This window comes from Mauremys reevesii, linkage group 3, assembly GCF_016161935.1.
Source record: "Mauremys reevesii isolate NIE-2019 linkage group 3, ASM1616193v1, whole genome shotgun sequence".
Classification (NCBI taxonomy): domain Eukaryota; kingdom Metazoa; phylum Chordata; order Testudines; family Geoemydidae; genus Mauremys; species Mauremys reevesii.
The window spans coordinates 37,214,249-37,234,862 of record NC_052625.1 but is presented as its reverse complement, the minus strand read 5'-3'; the positions used below and the strand labels follow the sequence as shown (position 1 = coordinate 37,234,862).

At 39.1% G+C, this 20,614-nt stretch overlaps 1 long non-coding RNA gene across 1 annotated transcript in view; it reads right to left on the bottom strand.

The window, feature by feature from the left end:
* Positions 1-19,386, bottom strand: part of LOC120400252 — a 61,765-nt gene extending 42,379 nt beyond the window's left edge. The window contains exons 1-2 of the long non-coding RNA XR_005595645.1: positions 19,291-19,386; positions 3,751-3,802 (exon numbers count right to left, since the gene is read on the bottom strand). This is a non-coding gene — a long non-coding RNA (uncharacterized LOC120400252). The remainder of the gene's footprint in view (positions 1-3,750; positions 3,803-19,290) is intronic.
* Between the last annotated feature and the right edge of the window lie 1,228 nt (positions 19,387-20,614).

The following is a 20,614-nucleotide window of genomic DNA, read 5'->3' as shown; positions in this document are numbered from 1 at the left end:
GGAGATGAGAAGGGGGTTGTGCCTGACAATAAAAATTCAATTGTTATTTTGGAGTCACAGAAACTGGTCTCACAAGTAAACTGTGAGGGCAAACATGTGGTTTGTACTGTAATTACTACTTACACACTATAAGCATAAAGGATGAACCAGTTGCTGCGAGGGCCCAGCATTCTTGCAGTCATCCTCAAGTAGCAACAAGCATTTTGCATGCAGCAGAGAAAGGCCTAGGAAACAAGTCTCCCCAGTACAACACAAAGGTGGTTTTCTGTATCACTTAATAGGAGAAGCTGAAGTATTTTTCCCCCCTCAGAGACTGAATTAGCCCGTGGCTTTGTCATGTGATACTGTAAACAGCCTTCACCCATACGAAATACCAAGGCTTTAGGACTACATTTTCTACTATTCTGAAATTCAAATCTCTGGCTGACACTGCAATCTCACAGCTGTCAGACTACTGAGTTCTTTCTTTTCTAGGATGTTCAATCAAAGAGCTGTGTTAACCAATAAGTAGCCATCAGAATTTGTTTCTGAATCAAGACCCTTAATGTCATGCACAGTATGTAAACAGACAGCTGGGAAAGAGAAACAAGCTCATTTGTTCTTAAGGTCATTTTTCAGTGTTTCGTGGTATTTTAATTGAAAAAATCCAACTGAATTTAATGGGAGTCACAGAGATAGGCACACAAGTTTAGGTTAGATATGACCCCACCATAAACCCTCCCAAATCTGTGTCCATTTTAAGAACCAGACTCAAACCAAATGTTCTTGTGATCCCAGAATTTCTGAAGAAATGTTTTTTTTCCCCAATCTACCTAGAATGGGAAACAGAGGTGCAGAAAGTAATGGGGAGAATGCCTCTCTAACCTAATTTTGTAGTCTTAAAATGTTTGAGTAGTTCTGATAAGCTTTGGATAAATATCTGCAGCTTTGTTGCTTTTCTGCTTTTCCTAAATTCCAAACCTTTGGCAAGTTTACAAATGATTGCTCTGCTTTCCCTGTGAGAGGGTTGGATTAAGTCCTTTAATGCACAGCTCTGCACAGTGGCTACTGCACCACCCTATGCAAAGGTGTGGTGCCTCCCCTGCTAGTCTGGAGAAGGAAATGTTGTTCTCGGTACTAGGTAAATGGATTTCTTGTGCTTATGGGAGCAGCAAGTCCAGGTTATGTTTTGGGCTAAGGGCCCAAGAGAAAGAAGCTTCTTGTAAAAACATTTTGCCCTTGAGAAAAAACAGAATCCAGCACTAAATGGGTCCTGGATTCTGTGATGGTACCTCCCATAAGGCTTTATGGAAATATGCTTAGAATGTGTTTTATGCTACATATACAATGCAACATATCTACATAAAGGTTGTGATCTACTGAATGTATTAATCCTATTTGTATGCATGTATCCTTTTTGTATTCGAAGTTATGAATGTTGGCTGTGTACTGGCTTGATTTCTAAATAAGGTGACCAGATGTCCCGATTTTATTGGGACAGTCCCGATATTTGGGACTTCTTTTTATATGGGCTCCTATTACTCCCCACCCCCGTCCCGATTTTTCACACTTGCTATCTGGTCACCTTATTTCTAAATAACCTTAGTAGAGCATTTGTTCGGTTCCTGGAGAAAGGAAGGTTGAAAGTAAGTACTTAATCAAAGGACAATGGATCTTGGAATGCTCCAATCCACATAAGAAGTCTACTTGAGGACGTTCAAGGTAGCATGTAAACAATGGATGCTACCTGTAAAAAATGTGAGTCATGCATGGACATGTGACTTGCCCAGGTGACTCCTAAACTCCATCTTGGAGCTGGACTTTGCATAGGAGTCAGGAGGAGGTCTCCACCCACAAGAGAAAGTCTATTTAAACCCCTGGGAGACCCCTCCATTTTGTCTTCAGCTGGCTAAAGAGAAAGCATCTCCACACCCCAGGATACCTGGAAGAAACTGGAACAAAGGGCAGTGACTGCAAGGGGTGTGAGTGATTGCTGGACCCAGGCTAAAAGGAGATTAGTCTGTAAAAGGGAGCATTCTGGAACTGGTGAGGATCTTCTCTGTATTCAGTTTGATTAGACACAGATTTGCGCATTTTATTTTATTTTGCTTGGTGACTTACTTTGTTCTGTCTGTTACTACTTGGAACCACTTAAATCCTACTTTCTGTATTTAATAAAATCACTTTTTACTTATTAGTTAACTCAGAGTATGTATTAATACCTGGGGGAGCAAACAACTGTGCATATCTCTCTATCAGAGTTATAGAGGGCCAACAATTTATGAGTTTACCCTGCATAAGCTTTATACAGGGTAAAACAGATTTATTTGGTGAAAAGAGTTCAGTTTCCATAGAATATTACTCCTTGGGGTATTCTGTACCAAAAAATTAAAAATTGTCCACATTTTATTTGTCCAAATAACACTGCATAATCACACCAGTTTCATATATTTTGGTAATTAATTTCAAAATACCTGTCAGCAAGTATGTCTGTAACAACACACACACACACACACAAATTCCCCAAGGAGTAGAGAATTAAAGAAACCCCTATGATAACCCAGTTCCTGTTTCTCTGCTTCTCCCCCCCCCCGCCCTAGAGTCCAGCCGGGGGCCCAGACACCCACAATCCCTCCCCTGCAGAGCCCAGACAACCACCCCCTTGCCCTCCCCAGAGCCTATTCATGGGACCCCCCTTGCCCAGGCAACCCCCACCCCTGAGCCCAGGGATCCAGAAGGAGAAACAGCCTGATGTTCAGTCCCAGGCTTGCACAGAGTTTCCTGTGCGCCTCCCTCTCCTTCCCTCAGGGAATGCTGGGAACTGCAACTGCTAGGAACACTCTAGCTCAGGGGTTCTCAAACTGGGAGTCAGGAACCCTCAGGGGGTCACAAGGTTATTACGGGGGCGGGAAGCATGAGCTGTCAGCATCCACCCCAAACTCCAGCATTTATAATGGTGTTAAATATATTTAAAGGTGTTTATAATTTATATGGGTGGGGGTCGCACTCAGAGGCTTGCTATGTGAAAGGGGTCACCAGTACAAAAGTTCGAAAACCACTGCTCTAGCTCCCTGCCATCCCTTCTTCAATGTCTTCTATGTGTGAGCTGGGCTCTGCTGGGTCCAGCAGCCCCTAGTGGCGGCTAGCAGCACTGCAGCCCATTTCTGGCAGGGGTGGGGGAAGGGAATTCTGTGCGAACAACATTAATTTCTGCAAAATTCTGCATTGTGCAGTGGTGCCCAGGAGTATTATATTCAGGCATGAAACCAGATTGACAGTGATCAAGAAAATGTAAGGACTTGGGACACAGCCACATTTGTTCTAACAGCATCTTATCAATTGCCTTGAATACAAGCAGGCATGTTAGAGACCGCGCTAGCAGTGAGGTTGTCAACATTAATGGATTCCTTCTTGAGCCAGGATTTAAATGACCATCTCTTTGGAGGGATGCTGTCCTCCTTTGGGGAAGAACTAATACTGTCTCCCCAGCCCATTTTATTTTACTAGCCATGGGAAGCATGGGTTCATCGCTCATAGACCAGAACAAAGTGTCCCCAGCATATCAAGAACTCTAGTGAGTACAGCCATACAAAACACAGCTATAGCTAATGTGGCATCTAACTCTTTTAGAAATGAATGTTCTAGATTGACAGATATGGTTAATTCCATCTGAACGTGTTCCAAAATTCATGACAGCAAAAAATACTTAGCTTTTTCTGCCTGGAGACTGCAAATCAGATTCACCAAATTATCCTCCTCCTAGACACTCACCAGATCCATTGGCTGAGGCTTTGCAGATAGAAGTAGAAGGCCTTCTTCATCTCTATGACAGGAATAGGAAAGGATTTTAAATTTTCTCTGTGTCCCAATGTGAAAAAACATCATCCCATTCCTGCCTCTTTTCTGGCTACATACCGCGTGGAGGACTTTTTCTAGTCAAACACCTTGTGCAATTAATTTACAGTGTTCTCTCCCACCCCATCCTTACAAACAACAGATGATCTTAATGTCAAATCAGACCATGGGTAGAATGGTCCTCCAGTTATTGAGTACCATCCCTGTAAATAGCTCTATGAAAGACAAGCAGTAAACAATGGAAAGTGAGAGAAGTAATAGAAAGCTATCCACTAAGGAGATCTGAGTGGGTAGAAGTGCATTATGTAGCTTTTTCTTTCAATGAAATAATCAAGAATCAAGTAGAAAAGGGCTTTACTAATAAATGTATGGCTGTTGTGCACCTATGCACTCTCCAGTATCCTATTATTTTAATAAAGCAGCCACTATGTAAAGAAATGTAGTTACTTGCACAGGATAAAATTAGGTATGCCAACTTACTTCACACTATTTGCTTTTTTTCAACCCATTGGCAGCTAGCCACTTTCCACAAATACCAGTTTTCCAATTAATCCTGACATTATTTTAGCTTGCTAGACATTTCTGGGAGGCAGCTGCTATCTCATAATAGCTATCAGCCCAGAAAACACCAATGTCCTGCTTTAAAATTAATTATTTATTGGTTTTATCATTCAAACCTGTGTTGTGGAGCCTAATCCTATGAGGTGCTGAATACCCTCAATTCTCGCTGACTTGAGTGACCTAATGAAGCTCAGCACCTTGTATGGTTGGTCCCATTATGTTACTGATGATGCAATATAACACAGCATAATATGACATGAAGACTACAATTTAAAGAGGAACACAAATAACTTTGATTTACAAAGATACTATTGTAGGCACTTGAGTAATCATCTTCAGTCTGTGGAAACTGGTAAACCTTTGTGGTTTACCACTAATTTAATCATTTTAGAATTGTTCAGCTATTTTCTAGACCAACCAGGGCAGGACTGAGTGTGCTGAAGCACAGAAGGCAAGTGGGTGGAGTGAGAGAAGCATTAGTCTCCTATATCTAGGAATCTCCCTGAGGCCTTTGGTCTTGCATCTCAGCAAAATGCTGAAAGAATAATGTTTTTGTAGTATTTCAAACAGGAAACCCTCAAAGCCACTCATTCTCATGGCATTTCCCTCACGATCCAAGAAAGTGGTACTTTGAAGACTCGAAAACCAGAAAAAGAATATTTGGCTTTGTGTCCTTGAAGAGGTAAACTGGATGTGGACCCTTCTTTGGCACACCTAAGACTTTCAATAGCTGAAGGCTGTTCTTGGCAAACTGACCAACTTTTTTTTTTTAAATTTGTAACCTTAATGACTAGCAGATGTGAAAATCACTAAATCCAATTTGTGTCACCTTCAATAAAAGTGAAATGCCCCTTCACAGCTCACATAAAGTGTGTTAGAAGTGTTCTTTTGGAGGTTCAACATGATGGAAATAATGGGCTAGCATCTCTATTTTTATCGTTTTCAAAAAAAACCCGAACACCTAGCCAGATGGAGAGAGAGAGCATGCAAGAGAGCACACCATTCCTTATAAGATCTGTCTAGTAAGGAAATAGAGGGAGGAACAGGAGTAGACTTGAATTTACAAACACATAACTGATCCAAGAGCAGTTCTGCAGTAGCAGCTTAGACTTTTGGGTCATATGGAGACTGGGTCCATTGTGAGTGTACAAAGCAAGAAAGGCTACTTTCCAGCCTCATACACCTAAATCAGTGGTTCTCAATCAAGGGTACCTGTAACCCAGGGGTACGTAGAAGTCTTCCAGTGGGCACATTAACTCTTCTATATATATTTTCTAGATAATACTTTGTCCTGCTTTGAGGGCAGGGGACTGCACTAGATGACCTCTTGAGGTCCCTTCCAGGTCTATGAGTTTATGCCTAGTTTTAATCTCACTGTTAAACAATAGAATACCAATTTAAATTTATTAAATATTTTGGATGTTTTCTAAATTTTCAAATATATGGATTTCAGTTCCACAGAATACAAAGTGTACAGTGCTCACTTTATGTTATTTTTTATTAGAAATGTTTTCACTGTAAAAATGACAAAAATAGTATTTTTCAATTCACCTCATACACCTACTGTAGTTCAATCTCTATTATGAAAGTGAAATTTACAAATGAAGATTTGTGTTACATAACTGCACTCAAAAACAAAACAATGTAAAACTTTAGAGCCTATAAGTCCACTCAGTCCACTTCTTGTTCAGCCAATCGCTAAGACAAACAAGTTTGTTTACATTTACAGGAGATAATGCTGCCCTTTTCTTATTTATGTCACCTGAAAGTGAGAAGAGGCGTTCACATGGCATTTTTGTAGCTGGCATTGCAAGGTATTTATGTGCCAGATATGCTAAACATTTGTATGCCTCTTTATGCTTCGACACCATCGTAGAGTACATGCTTCCATGCTGATGATGCTCATTAAAAACATAATGTGTTAATTAAATTTGTGACTCAACTCCTTGGAAGAGAATTATATGTCTCCTGCTTTGTTTTACCCATATTCTGCAATATATTTCATGTTATAGCAATCTTGGATGATGACCCAGCACATGTTCATTTTAAGAACACTTTCACTGCAGATTTGACAAAATGCAAAGAAGTTACTAATATGAAATTTTTAAAGATACAGTACTCAACCCGAGGTTTAAGAATCTGAAGTGCCTTCTAAAATCAGAGGGACGAGATGTGGAGAATGCTTTCAGAAGTCTTAAAAGACCAACAGTCTGATGCAGAAACTACAGAACCCGAACCACCAAAAAAGAAAACCAACCATCTGCTGGTGGCATCTTACTCAGATGACGAAATGAAAATGTGTTGGTCCATACTGCTCTGGATCGTTATTGAGCAGAACCTGTCATCAGCATGGACACATGTCCTCTGGAATGGTGACTGGAGCATGAAGGGACATATAAATCTTTAGCGCATCTGGCACATAAATATCTTGTGACGCCAACTACAACAGTGCCATGCAAATGTCTGTTCTGACTTTCAGGTGACATTGTAAATAAGAAGTGGGCAGCATTATCTCCGGCAAATGTGAACACACTTGTTTGTCTGAGCGTTTGGCTGAACAAGAAGTAGAACCGAATGGACTTGTAGGCTCTAACGTTTTACATTGTTTTGTTTTTCTATGCAGTTATTTTTGTACATAGTTCTACATTTGTAAGTTCAACTTTCATGATACAGAGATTGCACTACAGTACTTGTAATGTGGGAACTGAAATATACTATTTCTTTTGTTTTTTTACAGTGAAAATACTTGTAATAAAAAATTATAAAGTGAGCACTGTACACTTTGTATTCTGTGTTGTAATTAAAATCAATATATTTGAAAAATGTAGAAAACATCCAAAATATTTAAATAAATGGTATTCTATTAACAGTGCAATTAATTGTGCAATTAATCATGCAGTTATTTACAATTTTTAAAATCATGTGATTAATCGCAATTTTTTTTGTATAGCTCGACAGCCCTACAACTAAAATTTCATACGACTTGTTTACACTGCTCTATATACTATACACTGAAATGTAAGTACAATATTTATATTCTAGTTGATTTATTTTATAATTATATGGTTAAAAATCAGAATTTTTCAGTAATAGTGTTCTGTGAAACTTTTGTATTTTTATGTCTTATTTTGTAAGCAAGTAGTTTCAGTGAGGTGAAACTTTGGGGTACACAAGACAAATCAGACTCCTGAAAGGGGTATGAAAGTTTGAGAGCCACTGACCTAAACAAGACAGATAGCCACAATGTGACTGGGAGCTCAGGCCTTTCTGGCTAACTGGAAGGGGACAGAGTGAGGCCAAGGCTCTTCCCTCCTCATTGGCTCGACTTGTTGGCTGGATGGGGAAGGAGAGCAGTGTACCCTCTAATGACGATGTGCATTGCCTGGCAGCCTCCAAGAGAAGTGCTGGCAGAATCATCATTATTCCTGGACACTCTTGATGCACCCTGGTCCCTCCACGCCACTTCCAGCAGGTGTGTCCATTGTGTTTTGTTAGTCCTTTAGACAACACCCAAGCAATTCCATTGCTATTGCAGTAGAGCACTAGACTCCATGTATTCTAAAAGCATTTAATGCTGAGTACATCCAACCTGTACATTTTTCTCCAGTGGCTTTTGTAGTCCGCTCAGAACTTTTCCATTTAAATGAGAATGATGTTTCTTTCTATAGTCTTGCAGCCAGGAAATGGCCATAAGATTGAATCATCTACATTCATTTGCATTTTTCCTATTTAATATTAGCTCTTCTTCTGTAACATACATTGTTTTACTAGTCAAACCAAATGGGGCTAAGAGCTTTCAGCAAATATGTTTCTTGAATATAATAACCAAATTGATCATCAGAGTGTCTCCATCACATTTCTGTTGGAAAGCTAGTTGAAACAGGAAGTAAAATAAGTTCTGTGCTCTACACAATATTCCCCCTTTGGAGCCTGACACTTGAAATTAGGTTATCCTCTGAAAACACTCAGGCATAGTTTATAATGTACAGGGTATAACAGTAGGTATAAAGAAAAGCCACTTATGTTATGATTAAGTGACTGTGTAATTAAATGCTACTAAACTGATGGCTCATTGGGAAGGATTTTTAAAGCCACTGTACGGTATTTACTTTCCTGTGGCTGTTCAAGTCCATCCACAGACTTTAATTATTTATAAGTTAAGTGATGAAAAATCTCTCTCTTTTATAATAAAATGGACAAAGTTGCTCATACAGTCTTTCAGCTTAAGTGGACATGTTAAAAGACACATTTGGAAATTGAGTACCTACAGAGGATTTTTCCATGGGATACGAAGCTTTCTGCTGGATCAAACGCAGCCTAATTCAGTAATGATCAAAAGCTGTTATTACCCAATGGCCGTGTGCTGGCCCATGTGGCACAAACTGCTGGCGGCCTCAGTGTGCTGCAGCCAAGGGTTGGATGGAAATGGAAACTGAACTAGTCTCACCCCTACAAGTGATTTCTCCAGAGCAGAATAGAGACACACTATTGGGATTGCAGGGCTGGCTGTATGACGGCTCCTAGCGCTGTACCTGTTCTATGGAGAAATAGAGAACCAAAGTCTCCAGGCACTTAGATATGATGACAATGAATATGGTATCAGAATATGAACAGAGTAGAATAGACATCCATCTGTCATCTTAAACGACAACACAATTCACTTTACATCTGTTTTAAAGAAGACATTTGGTTTGGTAGAAGCTTGTTCATTATTTGGGTTCTGCCTGGTAAGTTGAGAAAACTATACATCCAGTTCTACATGAAGTACCAGGCACTGTGTGCCTGATTCTACTGTCTGGAACACTGGTTATATACAAAATATATTTCACTAGAGATACTCCTGATTTACACCAGTAGAGTCAGGCCTGGTGTGGCCTTTCCAAAGCACCAACATTCCCAGCAACATTGACACCCCAAGCAAAACTGTTGTGTTCATTCACCACACAAAGTGGGAAGTGGAAAATATCAGTGAAGGGCTTAAACTTCTCCTTTCCTCCTTCTCCATTAGTTATTTCACTTTCAGGTTTCCCTACCTATTCCACAGTCCACACTGCTTTACAAACAAGTTCCAGCCAAACAGGCTGGTGATCTAGATTTGTCTATAGATCAATTAATTTTAGTTTGACTCTCATATGTTTCCCCTCTCAAAAACCAAATAATGTTCTTACTGACCTCTTGTGATACAGTGTGTAGGAGCTCTTTCATCAGTCTCTCTGATTGCTTTCACTGCCTGTATCTGCAGAAGCCCCTGTTTCAACTAAGATTGTTTAACATTCTTTTGTGACCATTTCTAAACATTTGCAACTAAATACATCCATTACGGGATCTTAGAGTCCTAGTTTAGCACCATAATGCATTGATTTGCTGGTCCTGTGACCTTGAGTCACAGATGGGGATTTAGAGATCTGACAGATGTTTGGTGTCTTTGTCTGAGAAGTGGGGAGTTCTCCTCACTACTGAGGAGTAAGGCTGGGAAAAGCGGAATTTCAAGCATTTGGCAATGTGTGAGTGAAGTGCTTTGTACTGTATGACACAATACCAGTGAAGAGAAATAAGTGCACTTTGGTACCTTTTCTTTTTGAGTGGCTTAAAATGCTGATCACCTCATGAAGACCAAGATCCCAGTTCAAGCAAGTATCCCTGTACAGCACTGGTTGCTTATGTAGATGCATAATTTTAAGCATGTGCTTAAGTGCTTTCCTGGATAGAGGTGGACTTAAGCATGTAGTTAAGTGCTTCCCTGAATTACAGCCAAAACTGAGATAAATGACTATAACTGAATAAAAAAGAAAGTAAACCAGAAATACAATGCACTCCCATTCCAAAAGTGTCTTGTTTAAACATACAGAAACATTGTTCATATACACAGACTATTCTATCTGCCTTTTTCGATGCAGATCTAAATGTCCTGTTTAGAAAATCATATTTTTGGATAACATGCAAGTTTCCAAGGTCTGCGTTGCTGTGGAGGAGGTGCTGTGCATGGGAAAGCTATATTTATAATTTAAAAAACCAAAAACAAACAAAAAAAGAGTCCAGTAAGCAATTGTTTCACAATGTAGTCTAAAAGGCTAGAACAATTAAACAACTACAGATGTGTCAAATGATGTAGGAAAATCATGAGACACTTCCAAATGAGTAGGCGGAGGGTGTGATGAGACCATATCCTGCAGTATATGAATCTCAGATTCTTTGGCATGCAATGTTTTTTTAAAGAAAAATATCCTGGAGAATATAAAGGGTTTCAGTTCAGCGACATAAAATAGACTTCTTTTTCTGACGTCGTGATTTTGGATTAGACCTGGGAATACAGTATATAAAAGAAAGTACAGAATATATTTTGCAAAGATAAAGGGCCAAATTCCAATTTCAGATGCACTGGTGTAAATGAGGCGTAACTCCATAAAGATAATGGGACAGAGTGTCTAAGTGCAGGACCAAGATGGGGAGATGGAAAGTGGCTTTAATTCACCTTTACATCACTCTAATTTGGGCCTTAGCCCCGGCACAATTTAGAACATTCTTAAATCATTCTAAATGGTGACAGCTTGTAATGATCTTCCAGGGACTGGTACACTTGTGTAGAATAGCATGGCCAGACATTTTCTGTCATTTCCCGCAACTGAGAGATTATGCAGTAGCCACTCCTGTCCTCATTGCAGCCCATTCACACTGAAGGAGTGGGGTGGATTCTGCACCAGATTTTGTGACCACAGAATTATAGAGTACATAGGGTCCTGATTATAGCACACAATTATGCTAAACCATGTGAGCAATTTTGGATTATAGTAGAGTTGGGAAAAAAATATAGCAGGGTTCAACTAGAAAGGAAAAAAATCCCTTACTGAACATCATGGAGTCAATTCTCCTACAAGATGATAAAGCAACTCCCCAGTAGAAGATGCACCTGATATTCAGCAGATAAACCAGCATGATAGGTGAAGAGAAACTGTAGTGTCAGATGCAACAATGGTTACATATAGGAGAGGGAGTAAGACAGAAAGAGCAAGAAAGGCGGCTGGAACATCGCAAGGATCCTTCTGTAGAAAGTGTTTCATTTCACATAGTGAAACCTTTTAAGAAAACTGCCTATTAGTAACTGGTGCTATTGTTTTGCTTACAGGGACACTATTAAGACAGGCAACCCCCCAATTATGACCTACTTTTCCTTTCTATGTGCAAAATATGCAAACGCTTTATTTATGTGGGGGGGAGGGTTCCCAAAAGAATGTACACAATAGTCTTCATAAACAAAATAAAAAAATATTCAGTATTATAAGCTCAGCATTGAAGAACAACCCTATAGAGCAATAACAAATCGATGTGAGCATGCAGGTGAAGAGTGGAGAGATTTGCTAAGGGAAATCAATTTCAGTTTCAACTAAGGAGCCATTATAATAGGAAGAGACAACTAATGTCAACATTGTGAAAAGTTTCTCTCTAGAGACAGAGACATGTACAGAACAGCTTTAAGTTTCATGTAATGCTAGAGAAAAGATACAATGTCCAAAGCAAGCTCTACCATCAGTGACAAAATTCTCACTATCCTGAACTGGCATGAGAAATAAATGTCTGTGTGAAAAGTTGCTGTTTGGTGAGTGTGTTTTCTTTTCCCACCATCTTCCCATGGTCACAGGATCAGCGGACCAATGGAGTTGCAGATCTCTGAGAAATATCACGGCCAGAGGAAAAAAGTTACATACCTGGTTTTCTGAACTTCTATGTATTTAGTACTGACTCCCTCAAAGAGAATGTCGTGCCAAAAATGCTTTATAAGACCAGTAGTGCCTGAAGAATGAGTCCTTCTCTGCTTCAAATATTTATTTGTAATGAGTTCCCCTCCACCCCTTTCTTGCTATGTAATTACATATTCCAAGAATCTATGAGCACATTAAAAGATTTCCTATTTAACTTCATAGCAAAATAGATGTGGGTATAAACCGTAAGTTGGGAGCTAAATGGCACACGGTAAATCCATATAAGGGATTCATATTAAACTTATGGCAAAAAAATATTTTCTGAATTATGCTGTATAAAATAATTGTCAATAGTTATTTACTATTTCCATATATGTGGTGAAAATATAATGGAACAAAGTTATCAGGGCATATAAAGAGAAGAGTTATACAAACACTTAATTTAGCTTTTAATCATCAATGTTCTGTTAACATTTATAAGATCAAATAGTAAGTAAGTATTTTGGTTTATTTTAAATTAGTATTTAAGAAATCATCTGCACCTATACAGCAGTTTATAGGAGAAGGGTGAGAGGTGATGTAATATTGGACCCAATCCTGGAATGCTGAAGTCAATGGGAGTTTTGCCATTGACTTCAATGGAAGTCATTCCCCTAATTTTGAGAGGGTAGATGAAAGATCATGTCTAAACTATAGGCACCATGTATGACTCTATTGATAGACAGAACTAAATTTTCCATGACAAAGTCAGCTCAGTTACAAATCCAGTTGAACTATAAAAGCAGATATTTCAAACACAAGCCATTTAGAAAGAAAATATTTAAGTTATCGTTTAACATGAAAATTGTTGCATCATCTGCAAACTGGATTCTGAATGAAGTGACTTTAGTCAGTCAGTCAGTCTCTCTGATCCACATAAAGGCAGGCTTGCTGTATCAAAAGGACCTGTACTCTAATGGCACTCTTTTTCAATGCTCTGAGACCTGGGCGCTTATCCAGTTCCATTTTCTAGTTTACAGTAAATGCTGTAGCACACTGATTATATTTCAGATAAAAAGAAATTGCAGATCTGGCAATGTTTCAAAACACTGACATTTTGGTGATCAGACTGACACTTATTCTAGACATATTTTATTATCTTTTTAGAAATCATTCAGTTAACATTTTGTTCATTATCTGAGCAACTAATATAGAGCTGTGTGAATTAGCTGTGAATATCTTTGAATATGGAAGTGTTCTTAATAAAATATTAGTGAATAATTCTTTCTTAATTCACTCACCACTAATTTTAATTGTGGGACTTGCACTTTAGGTAAGACTACATGTTATATCAATACTGTACCCAGACAGTTACAGCACCAATCTCACACTTGTGGCACTATCCAAAATTTGTAATAATATTCAGTGCAAAACTGTGCTCACTGTTAATGTATTAATTAAGCTGCCATATGAAAGTGGTGCAACTGGGCTAGTGTGGCACACAGGGGCTGTAACTCAGCTTGTGGATCTGGCCCCAAATCTTCTGTTGCCAATATCCCCCAGGCCTTTATCACTTGAGCTAAAGGAAAATCTGTAACTACTGAAGCATTTAGGCTTATGTCCTCTGGGTAGGCCAGCCAATAGACAATGACATGATGTCACACACTTGAGAAGTTCTTACATACATAGCCATTGTAGTGGTTCTTTGGTCCTCATCAGGCTCGGAGGGAGGCCTCTCTGTTTCACTACCTCAACACAGTAATGGAGTCAATTAGCAAGCTAAGACTCTGATCCTCTGGTCAGAGCAAAGCAGCACACAGACTATTGCCCTGACTCTCGGGAGAGCGGGGGGAGGCAAGACAATGAGCAATCTTTTGATACAGTCTTCAGGCTGGAGCAAACACAGTCTGAAGTTCTGGCCCTCTGGGCGGGGCAGAGCAATAGGCAGTCTTTAGCCTATGTGAGTAGGCCACCAGCCCCCAAAGGTGGGGGGGAGCAGGGGGTAGGGGGACCCGGGTCCACCCTACTCCACCAGGTCACAGCCAAGGGCCCTAACAGTTGAGGGTGGTTCCACCACTGGGTCAGCGGGGAAGTCACCAAAACACAGTGGAGGGACTTGGGCTCGGGCTTTGATCCCCCATTCTGGGGTTGTGTAGTATTTTTTGTTGCCAGAAGGTGGTCATGGTGCAATGAAGTTAGAGAACCCCTGGTCTAGGATCTGTGTCCTATTATTAATTCTCTAAACCACATAGCTGCCTGAGCCTAAGCTCCTTTTGCGCAAATGACTTCTGGTCAACTGTTGTTTCTGCTATAGTTATTGCTTTCTTACTATTAATGAGCTCAATTAGCTGAGAAAGAACCCTGTGAGTTCTACTATTTACCGGGTTCCTTTAACTATTAACCAGCTAGCAATTAGCTATCACAATACTATGAACTAAAATACAGACGCTTTGGCACAGGATAATTCAGGCTAACATCTAGAAATAGAAGACTATCTAGAAAATGTTTTCATCAGATAGGGCAGAATATGGGGCAAGTTTCTTCACCTTTCAATGAGCTCTAGCCAGACTCTTGAAAACAACAATTTTGAAAATAATAAAGCAAAATGTAAGCTAAAATAGGAACATTTTTCAGACGTTGTCACAGGAGATGTGCCCAAGAATGTTATGAATAAAAAAGAGATTTTGTTATGTATATACAGCTAATGTTACAGCTAGAGTTGTTCTGTTGGTTGAGAACATCACATCACTTTTTGACCTAAAATAAACAAACTTTCACAATAGAGCTGGTCAGAAAATGGTAAAAAAATTATGAAAATTTTGGAAAGAAATGAAAACTGGCAAGACACGTTTTTGGTCAAAAATTTCAGCTTGAGATTTTTCTGCCAAAAGACTGAAAAATTATTTTAAAAATAAACATTTTCAGCAAAATATTTTTTATTTTGAGAATAGGCCTTTAAAAAAAATCAACCAGCTCTAATATGATGGGTATAGTAGACATTGAATTAAGGCAAAATTGCAGCAATAGAGTAGGAAATGTTTTCAGAAGCACAACACAAAACACAAACTACATTTTGGTGTCTAGGGAAAATGTTTGCCCTTTATATTGGAAAAGGGAGCTGTGGTGCATAATAATAGTGACTTCAGAACAAATCTTTGGGCCATACGTCCCACTGCCAGGCTCATTTACAACCTTTGAACTCGGGCAACAGTTTTCCACAACTGATGTTAATAATAGTACATTTACAGTACAATATGTAAGTATTTATTTTACATCCGACTTTCCTTCAGCTGCCTGTCAGCAGGAGCTCAGGTAAAGCTTATGATTATTTCTTCCTTTAAACCACAAGGGACTCATGGAGCTGTAATTAAAGTCATGTATTTTCCTGAATGAACTATACAAAATATGTTAAGTATTTGACCATATACTGAAGGCTGGTCATTTTGATCAAAGAGATGGAGAAATAGCACTAACAGAGGAAGAGAGTACTGGAACTCTTTGGGAATCTGAGTGTTTGTGTTATAATTTATACAAAAGTAGGACTCTATGTCTGGCTACATAAATGTTTTTAAACAAAGCACTGGCTTCAGAGAAGAAAGGGAGTAGTGCCATTTTCTTGATTTAAACTCACTATTTTGCAGACTGCTTCCCCTATTTAAGCAAAGATCACTTATTTATTTAAGTCTGTTTTAATGTAATTTTATGCTGGTGTGGGTTTTTCCCCCTCGGATTTATAGATCTGGACACATCATCCATCCACCAAAGCAGTTGGGTTTCATAACAAACTCTTATGTTTCATCTTTTCCTAAATTCTTGTAAACCAAATGCAAATAGAAAATAGAAAAAGTTTAAGAGTACATTTTTATTGCAATGCCCTATTCTCATTAACAGTTATTGGAATTGTATGGCTAAATCGCCACAAAAAGTATTAAATTTTACCCTTAAAATATTTTGCCTTGATTAAAAAAAAAAGTACTGATTTAAATATTTTGTAACAACCATAAGAACAACAAGTTTTGTTTATAACTGGAGACGCTTACTCTTCTTGCAGGATCTTCTTTGTTTGAAGAAGCTCATATAAATTGGAAATGTTAATGTTTTTGTTTTAATAAAGTGTTTTATTCCTCTTCAGTAATCAACAAATCGCAGGAGGGTTTGATAAAGAAAATCGACCATTTTAATAAATATATGAATAAATCTAAAAAAGGTTGGACAATATGGGCTTTTAAATGTGATTCTAGACAAACAGGCCAGTGTGGGTTTCTGAATATTAATTTAGATAATTTGGCCTATCTAATTTGATGAGCTAACCAGATATGATAAAATACTGTAGGAAATGACTCAGATCTTTGCTTGTTCTGCAGACTGAACCAAAAACAAACTTTTTTTTTGAAATTTTGAATGTTTTTTTCTTTTATTTGCTTTTGTTACATGCTAACTTTCTATTAGCACCAGCACAAGTGTCAAAACACTTTAGGCCAGTTCTGAATTTTTTTACTGAAGTAAAGAGCTCATTGATTTTCACAGGAATGTAGCTGTTGCTGAAGTAAGGATCACAGAATTTGTGCCTGTGCTATTGGGCCCACTGTTTTATCTGGCGGTAATAAAAATATAGCTTATCGAACCTTCTCTTTGCTCTCCTGAACACAAGTTGATTAGAACCCTGAGAGTCTATAGGGTTTTTTTGGTTTGTTTTTTTAATTAAAATATATTCAGATCCTTTCAGAATGAAATGATGGAAAAGGTAGTATGTGGTATGCCACTTAGTACTGTGAGAGAGGTATCAGAATATTCTAGGTGAAGAAGAACATATTGTTGCCTTAACATCCACTAAGGAAGAAACCTGTGGTTGAAGAGAGTTTATTACAAAATAAAAGTTAGAACTGAAATCCTCGGGAGATTAGAAATGGGATACAGAGCCTTTCACATTAAGGTCACTAGTTCAAATATAGCTTAGGTCACCACTAACGGAAAGTCATTACTAACTCATGGTTGGTCAGTGGTCTGCATGAAATGAATTGGTGGTCTCAGCCCAATTCCTAATGGACAGGAATCCACACCACTACCACAATTGGCACCTTTGTTGTAAGTCTCAACTAACAAGCCAATGACCGAATTGAGCACAGACACAGAACAATCCTTTCACCCTGAGAGGTGGTACCTCAAAAAAACAGGTTAGTAAGACTTGTGGTAAGATTGTTGCTGGTAGTTGCTATTTGCATTCCTAACTAGTAATCAAGATAGAAAATATCTGGGTTGGATTCTTAGTGCTGTGATGACCAAAAATTCTGGACAAACAAGCTATTCTTAACTCTTTCATCTGGGTAGTGATTTCTCTATTACTTAAAGACCACATGATTACCTCCATATGTAGCCCATATCTCTCTCCTACATGATATCTTCCTTCAACACTAGGAAAAGTACTCAGTTTACAACTTGATGATGAAAATAGGATTACTATTTTACACCATATAATAGTCCTTATGCACAAAGTGCTTTACAAACATTAATAGATCCACACAACACCCCTGCGAGGTAAGAAAGATATCCTCAGCTCCTTGTGTAGTCTGTGATTCCCCCTGTATAGAATTTGGTGCAGAATTCACCCCCTGACACAGAACCATGATTCAGAACCTCCACTTTCATTTAAATAAAAATTATTTTTCTAACCTTACCTTATGGTTGCAGAGACAACCTTGAAAATGTAAACTGATGCCTGTCTGAGTCTGCAAAGAGCCTGAGAGGTGTGCATTGCCACAGTCATCTCACACAGGGCCCTATGGACTCTGTGATTGCATGGCCATGGAGTTTAGCTTTTTCCCCCCCGCCAGGATATTACAAAATTTAGCTTTGTTGCTATAGAATTGACTATTTTGCTGTTGCCAAACACCCAGCAGTTTGTTCTGTCTCCCTGCTCTGTTGGGATCTATGTGCATCTACCTCTTGCTCGCCATCTTTCCCCACAAGGAGAAATTAGTTGCATTACAGGTCATGCTCCCTCTAAAAAGCCAGGCAGGAGACAGGACATTCCACAGCTTCAGAGCTACAAAAGTAAATACATACAGTAATGCCCAGTTTCTCAAAAGAGCTCAGACCTTCTTTTGGAAAATGGCCAGATTGTCAAAAGAGATCAGCGTTCTGGAAGATGCACTTTAAAAAAAAAAAAAAAAAGGTCACTAGTGTCACAATCAGCCAGATTCTCAAGTGCTCAGCATTGTCATGGGGTGTATGTACGCTGGCCCAGGTACCAAAGGGTTAATACAGGTACTTCCAGCCACTGCTGATTGGAAGCCTCACAGCAGCTAGGAGGATAAAAGGGCTGGGAAGTACAGGGGCAGGGTTGCAGGAGTGAGCAGGTTGGAGAAAGGCGCCCCTGCCAGCAAACTACTTAACAGCTTCACAATAGCCCAAGAGGGGACAAACTGATCAATAGGCTGGAGAGCCTGCAGAGATCCAGGGGCAGATAGGATGAAGCTTGGGGCGCAGTCAAAGTAAAAACACCTTGATCCTACTTATCTATCTCAAGGGCCCTGAGCTGGAATCCAGTGGAGTGGGAAGGCTCGGGTTTCCCTACTAACCTCCTGATGGACTTGGGAGAGAAGAAAGGGTGTTCAGATTCCTGGGCCCAGGAACAGACTAGGCTATGTGAGCCTAGGAGCTGAGCCATTGCACTGAGGCACCACCTCAAAAGCACCCACAATTGGAGCCAGATTTTCAAGAGAGCTCTGTTCACAATTAGGCAACTAACTAAGGCGATTTACAAAATGCTCAGCATCCAACAGCTCCTTTGTGACACTTCTGGCCAGATTTTGAAAAGAGGTAAGTATGCCAACACATTGCTCTCTCTGCGAAAATATGGCCATTTATTGTGGTGCCTTCTTTTGAAAATCAGTCCCAAAAGGAGCTGCTGGGTGCTGAATGCTTAAAAATCTGGCCCTAAGCATTGCTGGTTCTGCAGTACCAATTACATTCCCAAGATCAAAATCCCTACCTCCTCAGACCCTGAAACCATAAAGGTACCAGAGGCTTGGCAAGATAAACCTGACTCATTTCAGTTCATGAGGCTTTTTGAAAGTTAACAGGGAGGCCTTAAAATTCAACACATGCACACTTACATCTAAAATAATGTGTCAAAATGTCATTTAGGAGGCAGTCAGTCTTATGGGGAATATTAAGTTTAGAACATATTTAATAGCAATCATTTCTGAGACAGCCTTACCAGTATAATTTACACGACCTTTCTGAATCTTGTCATCAGGACACAGCCTCTCTTAGACATCAGCTGTGCAGGGAGCAATTCTTTCTTACAGAGAAAACCTTCCTCTGAGAGAAAAATCATTAGGCAATAGAATATAAACAATTTGGTCATGGTCATTGTCTTCTTTTTTGGATGGAAAAGCAACTTCCTGGATTCTGAAATATGTTGTTGATCAACACATTGTTTCAAACTGGAACACTGGAAACTACTACAATTAGGAATTTTAAATAGGCCAGTTCGCAAATGGGGCTAATTTAGTTTAAATTTAATGTTAAGAAAAAATATTTGAATGATTAAAAAATCCCTAGGCATTGGAATCTCTTCAGTGTTGGGAATGTGTTCACTAATAGAAATGATACCAAGTGGGTGACCTAGATAAACTGGAGAAAAAAAAATGAATCTTTGTATCGGGGACAATCTTTTTGTTATGTTTGTTCAAAGCCTAGCATGAGCTCCTGATTCCTGATGAGAGCCCCTCAGTACTAACACAATAAATAACAATACATTGTTGATGTATAGTTGGGATCATTGTCATACCTTCCTTCATTATATTCAGGATTAGAAGGAAAAATATGGTGTTATGTAATTATTAATTATTTGTATTAGAATAGCACCTGAGACCCACCTGATATCAGGGACCCTTTGTGCTATGCACTGTACATGAACAGCATGAGAAGGAGTCCCTGCTCTGACAACAAGGAGTCCTTGTGGCACCTTCTAGACTAACAAATGTATTTGGGAATAAGATTTTGTGGGCTAGAACCCACTTCATCAGATGCATGGAGTAGAAAATACCTCTGTTATTGAGTGACCAGACCTAAAAGTGGCAATTCTTCAACAAAAAAACTTCAAAACCAGACTCCAACGTGAAACTGCAGAACTGGAGTTAATTTGTAAACTGGACACCATCAAATTAGGCCTGAATAAAGACTGGGAACGGTTGGGTCATTACAAAACCTAATTTCCCCCATACTAATTTTCCCCTACTGTTAGTCACACCTTCTTGTCAACTGTTTGAAATGGGCCACTCTCATTACCACTACAAAAGTTATTTTTCCTCCCTTGGTATCCTACTGTTAAATTGAACTGTCTCGTTAGATTGACCTCCCACTTGATATGGCAACTCCCATCTTTTCAGGTGCTGTGTATTTATACTCCATGCATCTGATGAAGTGGGTTCTAGCCCAGGAAAACTCATGCCCAAATAAATGTTAGTCTCTAAGGTGCCACAAGGACTCTTCTTTGTTTTTGCTGATACAGACTAACACAGCTACCACTGAAACCT